This window comes from Heterodontus francisci, chromosome 5 (genome assembly GCF_036365525.1).
Source record: "Heterodontus francisci isolate sHetFra1 chromosome 5, sHetFra1.hap1, whole genome shotgun sequence".
In the NCBI taxonomy this organism is placed as follows: Eukaryota; Metazoa; Chordata; class Chondrichthyes; order Heterodontiformes; family Heterodontidae; genus Heterodontus; species Heterodontus francisci.
The window spans coordinates 68,006,817-68,018,807 of record NC_090375.1 but is presented as its reverse complement, the minus strand read 5'-3'; positions in this window follow the sequence as shown (position 1 = coordinate 68,018,807).

The following is an 11,991-nucleotide window of genomic DNA, read 5'->3' as shown; positions in this document are numbered from 1 at the left end:
TATGGCGACCAGAACTGTACACAATACTCCAACTGTACCAAACCAACGATTTATACAGTTCCAGCATTACATCCCTGCTTTTGTATTCTATACCTCGGCAAATAAAGGAAAACATTCCATATGCCTTCTTCACCACTCTATCTGCCTGTCCTGTCACCTTTAGGGACCTGCACTCCAAGGTCTCTCACTTCTTCTACCCCTCTCAATATCCTCCCGTTTATTGTGTATTCCCTTGCTTCATTTTCCCTCCCCAAGTGCATTACCTCACACTTCTTTGGATTGAATTCCATTTGCCACTTTTCTGTCCATTCAACCAAACCATTGATATCATTCTGGAGTCTACAGCTATCCTCTTCACTATCAACTACACAACCAATTTATGTGTCATCAGCTCCCACATGCCTCCCACATTTAAGTGCAAATCATTAATATATACCACAAACAGCAAGGTACCCAACACTGAACCCTGTGGAACACCACTGGAAACAATTTTCCATTCACAAAAACATCCCTCGGATATTCCCCTTCGCTCCCTGTCACTGAGCCAATTTTGGATCCAACCTGCCACATTCCCCTGTATCCCATGGGCTCTCATTTTACTAACCAGTATTCCATGCGGGACCTTGTCAAATGCCTTACTAAAATCCATGTAGACCACATCCACTGCACTATCCTCATCAATCCTCCTTGTTACTTCCTCAAAGAATTCAATTAAGTTAATAAGACATGACCTTCCCTTGATAAATCCATGATGACTATCCCTGACCAGTCTGTGCCTTTCTAGTGACAGTTTATCCTGTCCCTCAGAATTGATTCTAATAATTTACCTACCACCAAGGTCAGACTGACCAGCCGTTAATTATTTGGCCTACCCCTGCACCCTTTTTAAACAATGGTATAACTTTTGCAGACGTCCAATCCTCTGGCACCTCGCCTGTATCCAGTGAGGATTTGAAGATTATTTTTTTTTATTTCCAGAATATACTTTATTCATAAAAATCTGTAAAAAATACATGACCAAAGAGTTTCAAACAGCACCAAGTCAAAAAATACAAACAGTGCAAAAGTGATCAGTTTCCTTCAATACAATCATGAGCTGCCTCACAACCCTTCCATTTCATTGTCATGCCATATACACGTTTACATTTTACAGCAAACGAAACTTTTCCCGATACAGTTCGAGGGGTTTCCCATGGATCCAGACCCTCAGTTCATCTTGGTGGGGGGATCTTACACAGTGGTCTTTCCCCATTGAGCCTTTGCTGCGGCTGCCCCAAGCTTTAGTGCGTCCCTCAGCACGTAGTCCTGGACCTTGGAATGTGCCAGTCTGCAACATTCGGTCGTGGACAACTCTTTGCGCTGGAAGACCAGCAAGTTTCGGGCAGACCAAAGGGCGTCTTTCACCGAATTGATAGTCCTCCAGCAGCAGTTGATGTTTGTCTCGGTGTGTGTCCCTGGGAACAGCCCGTAGAGCACAGACTCCTGTGTTACAGAGCTGCTTGGGATGAACCTCGACAAAAACCACTGCATCTCTTTCCACACCTGCTTTGCAAATACACATTCCAGAAGGAGGTGGGCAACCGTCTCTTCCCCACCACAGCCACCACGGGGGCATTGTGCGGAGGGGGTGAGACTTCGGGCGTGCAGGAAGGATCTGATAGGGAGGGCACTTCTCACCACCAGCCAAGCTACATCTTGGTGCTTGTTTGAAAGTTCTGGTGATGAGGCATTCCACCAAATGACTTTGGGGGTCTGCTCGGGGAATCATCCGACAGGGTCCACCATCTCCTTTTCCCGCAGGGCCTTGAGGACATTCCGTGCAGACCACTGCCTGACGGATTGGTGGTCAAAGGTGTTTTCCTGCAGAAACTGCTCCACGAAGGATAGGTGTTATGGCATGGTCCAACTGGATGGAGCGTTCCGCGACAATGTGACCAGGCCCATCCTTCGCAACACCGGGGACAGATAGAACCTCAGCACGTAGTGACACTTGGAGTTTGCGTACTGGAGGTCTACACACAGCTTGATGCAGCTCCACACGACGGTAGTCATCAGGATGAGGGCCACGTTGGGCACATTTTTCCCGCCCTTATCCAGAGGTTTGAACATCATGTCCCTCCGGACCCGGTCCATTTTGGATCCCCAGATGAAGTGGAAAATGGCTCGGGTGACTGCCACAGCGCAGGAGTGGGGTATGGGCCAGACCTGCGCCACGTACAGCAACAATGTGAACGCCTCGCACCTGATGACCAGGTTCTTACCCACAATGGAGAGATCGCTGCCCCCACATTCTCAGCTTGTGTTGTACCTTGGCTACTCGCTCCACCCAGGTTTTGGTGCACGCCCCGGCCCTTCCGAACCATATCCCCAGCACCTTCAGGTAGTCTGACCTGACGGTGAAGGGGACAAAGGATCGGTCAGCTCAGTTCCCAAAGAACATGGCCTCGCTCTTGCCGTGGTTAACTTTGGCTCCCGAGGCCAGTTCGAACTGGTCGCAGATGCTCATCAGTCTGCGCACAGACAGCGGATCCGAGCAGAAGACAGCGACGTCATCCATGTACAGTTGGTTTTAACCTGAGTGCCTCCACTGCCTGGGATTGTCATCCCTCTTATGCTTGCATCCTTCCTAATAGGCTCAGCAAAGGGTTCAATACAGCAAACAAACAAGACCGGGGAGAGAGGACAGCCCTGTCTGACTCCAGATTGGATCGGGAAACCTTCTGATTCCCACCCATTGATTTGAGACTGCGCTACTGATGTTTGTGTAGAGCAGTTTGATCCAATTGCAGATTCCCTCCCCAAACCCCATTTTGGAAAGCACGTCCATCATGTAGATGTGCGATATCCTGTCAAAAGCCTTCTCCTGGTCCAGGCTGATGAGGCAGGTGTCCACCCTCCTGTCCCGTACATAGGCGATCGTATCCCTGAGTAGCGCAAGACTATCGGAGATCTTCCTGCTGGGTACAGTGCAGGTCTGATCAGGGTGAATCACCAGCTCCAGAGCAGACTTGACTCGACTGGCTATGACTTTTGACAGAATCTTGTAGTCAACATTAAGCAGTGAGATGGGCCGCCAATTTCTGATTTCTGCCTTCTCCCTCTTCCGCTTGTAGATGAGGGTGATGATGCCTTTCCTCATGGATTCTGACATGCTGCCGGCCAGGAGCATACTCTCGTATACATCCAGCAGGTCCGATCCAGTCCCAAAGATGATCTTCAGAGCATCCACTATTTCCTCCCTGGCTTCCTTTAACAAACTGGGATGCAATCCATCCAACCCTGGTGATTTATCCACTTTCAAGGATGTCAGACCCTCTTGTACTTCCTCTCTCATTATTGTATCTAATATTTCACATTCCTCGTCTTTTACTGCAATGTCTGCATCATCCCTCTCCTTTGTGAAGACAGAGGCAAAAAACTCATTAAGAATCCTGCCCACATCATCTGCATCCATGTGTAAGTTCCCTTGTACACCTCTGATAGGCCCTACCCTTTCCTTAGTTATCCTCTTGCTCTTAATGTACTGATAAAACATCTTTGGGTTTTCATTGATTTTACCTGTCAATATTTTTTTGCTTTTCTAATTTCCTTTTTTACATCACCCCTGCACTTTCTGTACTCCTCTAGGCCATCTAAAGTATTAAGTTTTTTGTGATCGTCATAAGCTTTCTTTTTCTGCTTCAACATATCCTGCAAGCCTCTAGATAACCAGGGGGCTCTAGATTTGGCCGTACCACCCTTTATCATTGTGGGGACATGCCTATACTGTGCATGTCGAATCTCACTTTTGAATGCCTCCCACTGGTTTGCCATTGATTTTCCTTCCAGTAGCTGTTTCCAGTCCACTTTTGCCAAGTTACCTCTCAATTTCGTAAAATTTGCCTTCCCCCAATTTAGAACTTTAACTCTTGTTTTTGTGTCCGGGGTACCACACTTTAGGAAGGATGTGAAGGCTTTAGAGATGTGCAAAAAAGATTTATGAGAATGGTTCCGGAGATGAGGGATTTCAGTTACACTAATAGATTGTAGAAGCTGGGGCTGTTCTCCTTCGAGAACAAAAGGTTGAGAGAGGATTTGATAGAGATGTTCAAAATCATGAAGGGTCTGGGCAGAATAGGCAGGGAGAAACTGTTCCCATTGGCAGAAGGGTCAAGAACCAGAGGACACAGGTTTAAAGTGATTAGCAAAAGAACCAAAGGAGACATGAGGAAAAACTTTATTTACACAGTGAGTGGTTACGATCTGGAATGCACTGGCTGAAAGAGTGGTGGAGACAGATTGAATTGCAGCTTTCAAGAAAGAATTGGATAAGCAGCTGAAGGGAAAAAATTGCAGAGCTGTAGGGGAAGGGCAGGCGGAGGGAACTAGCTAAATTGCTCTTGAAGACAATCGTCACGGACCTGACGGGCCAAATAGCCTCTCTCTGTACTGCAACCATTCTATGATATTATAGGGAAGGAGCTTACTGTCGGCTTCAGGTGCCCAATGTCAGGATGAAATGGGGGTCCTGAGCCCACACTTGCCAGCAGCAGGACTGGTGCAGCAATTTTACTGGAGGTGGCCTCCTAATTGGTCATCTCTGTGCTCGCTGTCCTATTGAGGATGGCAGGCAGGCCCCCCAGACTGCAACTGTAGAGCCTCGGCAGCCTCACTGGGTGAAGTAGGCACTGCTGAGACTGGTCTGGGACCTTGAGGGTGCCACAAAATAGAGGTGCCCTCAGAGGGGGAAGTAAAACAGAAGTTCTGAGCGGCTGAGCACAAAAGACCCTCAGAATGGAGGAGAAATCCCTCCAGGAGGAGTGTTTGGCCCCTGGGGGTGGCCTTTCCTTCATGCATGCACTTCAATGGACCATGGAGCCTTTGGGTCTGTTGGCCCATTGGGCTGCTGCAGTCAGGCCACCTCCATTAAGCTGGAGGCCTCCCCATGCAGCCGGGCGCCGCTCTGCCACTGGCAAGATGTCAACTGGCCTGCAAAATCAACCCTAATTGGGTCTTTAAACATTCAATTTGGCTGCCTGCCTCCATGGTGCTGGTAGTCAATCTGGGTCCCAGCCTATTGCTGGGAAACTTCCCTATCAGTGGGAAGGCATCGGGAAACTGTCCCAACATGGCTCCCCACTATTTTGCCAGGCATGGGGCCAGTGAAATGATGCTCTCGGATTCTATGAATGGCTGATGTAAATTTGACAGAATGGAAACTGAAACTTAACGTTGATTTCAAATGAAAAACAATGGACATCATTGGGATTCCTATACCTCAGTGAAAATTTGACAATTTCACCTATAGTAAATAGGATGGCTGGTGTGGGAAATGCAGAAATGCCACATCAGTGTAGTAGGAGCTGCTTTTACATAAGAACATAAGAAATAGAAGCTGGAGCAGGCTATTTGGCCCCTCAACCCTGCTCCGCCATTCAATAAGATCATGGCTGATCTGATTGTGGCCTTAACTTCACTTTCCTGCCTGCCCCCATAACCCTTGACTCTCTTGCCAATAAAATATCTGTTTAACTCAGAAATGAATATATTCAATGACCCAGCCTCCAATGGTCTCTGGGGAAGAGAATTCCAAACTAACAACCCTCTGAGAGAAGAAATTCTTCCTCATCTCCATTTTAAATGGAAGACCCCTTAATTTGAAACTGTGCCCCCGAGTTCTAGATTTCCCCACAAGGGAAAACATCCTGTCAGTATTGACCCAGTCAAGCCCCATCAGAATCTTGTGTTTCAATAAGATCACCTCTCAATCTTCTAAACTTCCAATGAGTATAAGCCCAACCTGCTCAACCTTTCCTCATAAGACAAACTCCTCATCCCAGGAATCAGCCAAGTGAACCCTCTCTCAACTGCTTTCAATGCAAGTATGTCCCTCCTTAAATAAGGTGACCAGACTGTACACAGTACTCTAGGTGCTGTCTCATCAATGCCCTGTACAGTTGTAGCAAGACTTCCATACTTGTGTACTCCATCCTCCTTGCAAGAAAGGCCAACATTCCATTTGCCTTCCTAATTACTTGCTGTACTAAGTGCTAACTTTTTGTGATTCCTGTACAAGGACACCCAGGTCCCTCTGTACCGCAGCATTCTACAGTCTCTCTCCATGTAAATAATATTCTGCCTTTCTATTCTTCCTGCCAAAGTGACCAACTTCACACTTTCCCACATTATACTTTATCTGGGTTTTCTGGGGTTACGGCTGGGATAAAAGTTGGCCAGAGATGGAGGGAGCTTTAGTCTGCATCTCAGAATTTAACAACTCCTATGAGAGTGCTTGATACTGATATTGGTTACCTGAAATCTAAAGTGGTTCAATGTACAACATTAACATTCCTCATTCAGAGTTCTGAAGAAGGGTCACTGACCTGAAATGTTAATTCTGCTTCTCTCCCCACAGATGCTGCCAGACCTGCTGAATATTTCCAGCATTTCTTGTTTTTATTTCAGATTTCCAGCATCTGCAGTATTTTGCTTTTAATTAACATTCCTCACCTTGATGAGCACTTTTTCCTTATCTCGAGAGACAATGGATACACGCCTGGAGGTGGTCAGTGGTTTGTGAAGCAGTGCCTGGAGAGGCTATAAAGGCCAATTCTAGAGTGACAGGCTCTTCCACAGGTGCTGCAGAGAAATTTGTTTGTCGGGGCTGTTGCACAGTTGGCTCTCCCCTTGCGCCTCTGTCTTTTTTCCTGCCAACTACTAAGTCTCTTCGACTCGCCACAATTTAGCCCTGTCTTTATGGCTGCCCGCCAGCTCTGGCGAATGCTGGCAACTGACTCCCACGACTTGTGATCAATGTCACACGATTTCATGTCGCGTTTGCAGACGTCTTTATAGCGGAGACATGGACGGCCGGTGGGTCTGATACCAGTGGCGAGCTCGCTGTACAATGTGTCTTTGGGGATCCTGCCATCTTCCATGCGGCTCACATGGCCAAGCCATCTCAAGCGCCGCTGACTCAGTAGTGTGTATAAGCTGGGGGTGTTGGCCGCTTCAAGGACTTCTGTGTTGGAGATATAGTCCTGCCACCTGATGCCAAGTATTCTCCGAAGGCAGCGAAGATGGAATGAATTGAGACGTCGCTCTTGGCTGGCATACGTTGTCCAGGCCTCGCTGCCGTAGAGCAAGGTACTGAGGACACAGGCCTGATACACTCGGACTTTTGTGTTCTAATAAATGACTTGGATCTTGGAATACAGAATAAAATTTCAAATTTTGCCGATGATAGCAAACTTGGAGGTGTGACATGCAATGAGGATGATACCAATCGACTGTGTGACGGAAATCACACCTGCCAAATGGAAACATATTAATTTTGTCATCTGGGACACTACTTGAAACTTTTTACTGGATATTGCAAATAGTTTGTTTAAAAAAAGCAGAGTTGAGCGGCTGAAAACATGGTTACACGTTTGCATTCTGAGAGACATGAATGGAGAGACAATGGGGGTGCTCTTTGATTCAATTAACAAGGTTGGTCTGGACAATAGTGGTGATTAACATCCTTTGTGTGAGAGCCAGAACTCCACCACCACCCCACCCCCACCCCACCCCCCGCACCAAGTGTGTCTGTAAAGCTTAGAAATCCAACAACCATCCCAGAAGCTGCTGCCTCACAGAAAGGAAAATACTGCAACTGGACTGGCAGAAGAAAAGTCCCTCTCTCTCTCTCTCTCTCTCTCTCCCCAGCAAAGTTCCAGAGAACCCATGGTGGCAGCTTAGATTTCAAAACTACAGACAAAGCAACTCTTTGGCCTTCTAGTACCAGAGAAACAAGTCTGAAATTCTGCATTGGGCCCCAGTGAGAACTCCAAGACCTTCACTTCAATCAAGGACACTACCGCAAGGATACTAAGAACCGTACCTGTATTCCATTTATTATGATAAAAGCAAAATACTGCGGATGCTGGAAATCTGAAATAAAAACAAGAAATGCTGGCACCACTCAGCAGGTCTGGCAGCATCTGTGGAAAGAGAAGCAGAGTTAACGTTTCGGGTCAGTGACCCTTCATCAGTTAGTTCCGATGAAGGGTCACTGACCCGAAACGTTAACTCTGCTTCTCTTTCCCCAGATGCTGACAGACCTGCTGAGTGGTTCCAGCATTTCTTGTTTTTATTCCATTTATTATGAACTCTACTTCAACCCCCCTAATTCTTTCTTCCCCTCCTTATCTATTTGTGTGTGTGTCCCTTCGTATGCATGTGAGTGTTACATCGCGAATTTTAGTAGTTTTAACCAGGTTAGGATGATAAGGCTAATGAATTTACATCTTTCTTGTTTAAACCTAAGAAAACATGTCTGATTGGTTCATTTGCAATTGTGATGAGAGTGCAGTGAGCAAGGGCTCGCTGAGGTAGTAAGCTAAAATCACTGTTTTAAAAAGATAAGCCCTGTTACGGTCAAGCCAGAGAAGAGCAAGAGAGGAAACTGACTCCCCTTCCTCACCTGGTTGTAACAAATGCAACAGGACAAAGATAGGCTAGCAGAATGAGCAGGCAAGTGGCAGATGGAATTTAATACAGAGAAGTATGAGGTGACACATTTTGGCAGAAAAGATAGGAAGAGGCAATATAGAGTAAATGGCACAGTTCTAAAGAGTGTGCAGGAACAGAGGGACCTGGGGATACATGTCCATAGATCTTTGAAGGTGGCAGGACATATTGAGAGAGTAGTTAGCAAAGCTTCATAAATAGAGATATTGAGTACAGAAGCAGGGAGGTTATGCAGAGCCTTTATAAGCTTTGGTTAGGCCACAACTAGAATATTACATTCTGTTTGGCCACCACAGGTTAGGAACGATATGAGGGTCCTTGAGAGGTTGCAGAGGAAATTTACCAGAATAGTTGCAGGGATGAGGGATTTTAGTGACAAAGTTGGAAAAGCTGGGGTTGTTCTCATAGAGTCATAGAGTCATACAGCATAGAAACAGGCCCTTTGGCCCACCGCGTCCATGCCGACCAATGCCTATCTATACTAATCCCACCTGCCTGCATTCATTCCATATCCCTCTATGCCTTGCTCATTCAGGTACCTGTCCAGATGCCTCTTAGATGTTGCTACTGTTCCTGCCTCTACCACCTCCTCTGACAGTTCATTCCAGATACCCACTATTCTTTGTGTGAAAAATTTACCCCTTTGATCCCCTTTAAACCTCCTCCCTCTCACATTAAATCTATGCCCTCTAGTTTTAGTCACCCCTACCATGGGAAACAGACTCTGGCTGTCTACCCTATCTATGCCTCTCATAATTTTATATACCTATATCATGTCCCCTCTCAGTGTCCTTCTCTCCAGGGAAAACAGACCCAGCCTATCCTATCTCTCTTTATAACTCAAGCCCTCCAAACCAGGCAACATCCTTGTGAATCTTTTCTGCATCCTCTCTAGCTTAATCACATCTTTCCTGTAGTGCAGCGACCAGAACTGCACACAGTACTCCAAATGCGGCCTAACCAACGTTATGTACAACTGTAACATGACGTCCCAACTCTTGTACTCAATGCCTCGGCCGGTAAAGGCAAGCATGCCATATGTCTTCTTCACCACCCTGTCTGTGTTGCCACTTTTGGGGAACTATGTACTTGCACCCCAAGGTCTCTCTGCTCAACAACACTCCTCAGGGCCCTGCCATTCACTGTATATGTCCTGCCCTGGTTTAACTTCCCAAAATGCATCACTTCACACTTGTCTGCATTAAATTCCATTTGCCAACCCCTTGCCCACATTCCCAGTTTATCTATATCCTCTTGTATCCTTAGACAACCTTCGTCACTATCCACTATACCACCAATTTTGGTGTTATCTGCAAACTTACAAATTATGCCCCTTACAGTCACACCCAAGTCATTAATATATATGACAGACAACAAAGAGCCCAGCACCGATCCCTGCGGCACACCACTGGTCACCGGCCTCCAATCTGAAAAACAACCCTCCACTACCACCCTCTGCCCCCTATCACCAAGCCAATTTTGTATCCATTTGGCTAGCTCACCCGAGATCCCATGTGTTCAAATCTTCTGGACCAGCCTACCATGCGAGACCTTGTCAAAGGCCTTGCTAAATTCCTTGCAATAAAAGGAGATTGAGGGAAGATTTGAGAGAGGTGTGCAAAATTATGCGAGGTTTAGATAAAGGTAGACAAATAAAAGTTATTCCCATTAGCTAATAAGACAAGGACTAAAGGACACAGATTTAAGGTTTTGGGCAAGAGATGCAGTGGGGCTGTGAGGAAGAACTTTTTTTAAGCAGAGAGTGGTAATGACCTGGAACTCACTGCCTACAAATGTGTTGGAAGCGGAGACAATGAATAATTTCAACAGGAAATTGGATGGGCACTTGAAGGAAATAAACTTGCAGGACTATGGGGATAAAGTGCTGGAATGGGACTGATTGGATTGCTCTACAGAGAGCTGGCATTGCCTTGATGGGCTGAATGGTCTCCTTCTTGCCATAATGACTCATGATTCAATAACTGTGGAGGTGGCGGGGCTCCTGGCGCCCGGCCGAAAAAGCCGGGGAACCCTGCCTCGGCCTTTTTGCGCCACCCCCGGCGCAATCTTCCAGTGTTCCGGACGTAAGGTTTCCGGCGTCGGGATCTCCATCCCTTTAAAGAGGGGGATCCCACCTCCAAGAGCTGCCAGCTAATCACAGGACCGGCAGCTCAGCAACATTGGCAGCACCACTGGGAGCAAAGGCCACTGTGGGTACTGCAAGAATCCTTGGACCCAGGCCCAGCACTGAAACCCTGGACCTCAGGTAAGTGAGGCGGGGTCGCCGGAGCCTGTCCGGAAGACCCCGGCGAAAGGGTGGTGGAGGGGTTGGGCATGAAGTCCAGGGGGAGAGGGGTCCAGAGTGGTGGAGGTTTTACCAGCGGGGATCCTTCTTGGGCCACAGATTTCCCACGGTGCAGGGACCCCCCACCAAAGCCCACAGGGAGTGTGCCTCGGCGGGAACAAGCCCTTAAGTGGCCATTAATAGGCCATTCAATCAGCCTTTAGGTGGGAAGGCTGTCGTGTCGGCCTGTCCCGTCCCTGGCAAAATCGCTTGGTGATGGGGAGACGACCGGCCTTCCACACCCCCTGCCAGCCAACCCCCTCCACCACTAACCCTGCCACTTGCTGCGATTCTATGGGCACCTCATGGGCCCCTCCACCTCCGACCCCACCTCTGGGGCCCCATAAAATCTAGCTCTATGATTCCACGTTGGAGTTGATGAAACGTCCAATCCATTTTGGCATAATGCAAATTGTTTAGTATAAAGTGTCAATGGCAGACATGCTAAACAAACTAGTAACAAACTTCTAGGGTACCCTGAATATCCACCCACTTTTTTACTGCAGTAACATGATCCACTTGGAGTGCAAAGTCATTTCCTTTTGCCTCTGAGGAACAGCAAAGTAAAGGTAGCAAAGACAAGTCATCAGCCAAAGGAAATAAGTAATATAAACACTGCAATTGCCACTATCAGCGCTACAGATACTTGTTCACTGTTCCAACACTTCACAAGATTCTTAAGATTAATGTAGTCTCCCAGCTTTATTTTCACCTTGTTATGCTTGTGGTTCATCAGCAAAGCCTAATCAAAGAATCTTATGTTAATGTAAAAACAGCCAAAATATTTTTCCCACTAAATCTTTCATCAAGCAGTGCTTTATTTTCCAGACAAATTTAGCTAACTCTGGATGAATTCAAATTACTAAACCATGACCGAAGGAACAGTGTTTGACAGCTCAGCAGCTGGCTGGAGATTTGCCTTCATTTTCAAACACTGAACTCAAACACAGTGTTATCTTGCAGGCTTTGTTCTCAAGTACAGAAAATTATGTCAAATGTAAACGGCAGGTTATGAGATAACTCACTGGAAGGTTCAAAGTGAGGATAAGTATTCATATCAAACTAACAGATTAATAAATTTCCACAGTCCAGATCCTCAGGTCATTACACAAAGAGAACCAGCTTTGAAAAGTGGAAAGAGATAAAAACAGAGCAGA